The 1,824-nt window shown below is 30.9% G+C and overlaps 1 pseudogene; it reads right to left on the reverse strand.

The window, feature by feature from the left end:
- Positions 1-259: 259 nt before the first annotated feature.
- On the reverse strand, positions 260-687 carry LOC143530667 (DNA N(6)-methyladenine demethylase ALKBH1C pseudogene; annotated as a pseudogene).
- Positions 688-1,824: the final 1,137 nt, after the last annotated feature.

Raw genomic sequence — 1,824 nt, forward strand, 5'->3', positions numbered from 1 at the left:
AAGAGATTTCATTAATTAATTAGGTATGTATTACAATAAGGTATAATGAGATGTATATATATAGGATTGGAAAATCTGAGAAGAAAGCTAATCTATATTAGGTGTTAATAACCATAATATTAATATATTTATAATATTACATTATACGAAAAACCGAATACATTTAAAACAAAACATGGCATGTTTAAACACGAACAAATATCATCAACATGATCCCAAAGATGAGAAAGAAAAATACACTTTAAAGAAACAACCAGGATCAGATTTGCTTGAAAGTAAGGGATAAATGACCACGTATAGTCACGGTTTCATCTAATAATTCTCTAGGAGCAGTGTATTGACCGACTTGCGTCACTCCGTGATAGAGAAGCCTAGACTTGCCACCGAATATCAGTACATCACCAGATTCTAGAAAAACTTCTTGTAACTTCTTTTCATCTCTGGTATGACTATACTTAAATAAAGCAAGCTCTCCAAGAGAAATAGTAGCCACAGGCAATCCTCTTGTGATACTATCATCGCTCTCATCACGATCCTACATTCAAACAAAAACACACACAAAAATTGACTTTACTATGCTAAATCAGTTAAGTGCAAATCAATTCACACTCCATCCGTATTTTCAACTACATTCCCATATATACTCCCCAACGCCATATTTTTTAGGAAATCAAACTTGTCCCCCATGTTTGAGGGGGGCTTTGCATCCTCTAGGGTTGTGCAACGGTTCAAAACTACGAAAATCGATCCGGAACTTAAAATGACTGAAAACTTAGAACCAGAACCTATTATAGTAAAATGGTTTGGTTCCAGAACCAGTAAGTCGGTTCTCGCTAATCGCGGTTTGGTCTTTTATTTATTAAATGAGTTGTGCAACTTTGTAATTTTCAAAACAAGTTTATGTAAAACAAGTTTATATAATTGTCTTCTTGCATGATAAAAATTAATTTAGATTATAACATGAACATTCATTATATTTTTTATTAAATAATTAATGAAATTAAATATATATTAAAGGAAGATCATATCATTTTATATTATATTATCTTAAAAAGCTTGAAACAAAATTAATCTTGGTTACTAGGGATTGAATGTAAAGAAAATATATTTGAATTAAAGAATGGTTGAATGAATACCAGCTAATAAGTTACCCTGAAAAATGGGAATTGTTAAATTTAACTAAAAAGTATTTAATATTCCGGTTAGTAACACAAGCTAATGCAAATACTAAGAACTGAGAACCGTAAAGTAACACATGTTAGCGGTTCTGAGGCACCGGTTCGGTTCCAGTTCCCTGGTTCTAACAGTTCCGAACCATTTCTTGATCACCCCTATCATCCTCATATCCATTGTTTTTGTGAGTGAATGAAAAGGAAAATATAATTGTAAACGAAATAGAGAAATACCATTTAATTAAATACAGTGGACATGAAGAAAGAAATGTGAGAGGTTACCAATAACAATCCCGATCAAACGAAATAAAGAAATACCATTTTGAATTGAATAATTAGATTTTAGTAATCCAAACTATTAACCATTAGCGGATATTAATCCCTGCTAACAACACGACTAGGCAATCCCGACTTTCATTTTTGTTGCCAATAATAATTCTGGTCAAACAGATTGTTAACTTCATCCCAGTGACATGTGTGACAATGACTTTGGGACTTTTTTTAAATTTAGTTGGATATAGTTTTTAAAAATGGATTACTCTATAGAATAATAACAAATTTTTGAAACTGTTCCAATCAGGTTATTAATAAAATTTTTTGTTCTAATTAGGTCACTAAAGTTTATTTTTTGTTATAATCCTAGATATTTTAC

The sequence above is a fragment of the Bidens hawaiensis genome, unplaced genomic scaffold (assembly GCF_021521415.1).
Source record: "Bidens hawaiensis isolate Kalapana, Puna unplaced genomic scaffold, B.hawaiensis_p1.1 tig00008970_1, whole genome shotgun sequence".
Classification (NCBI taxonomy): domain Eukaryota; kingdom Viridiplantae; phylum Streptophyta; class Magnoliopsida; order Asterales; family Asteraceae; genus Bidens; species Bidens hawaiensis.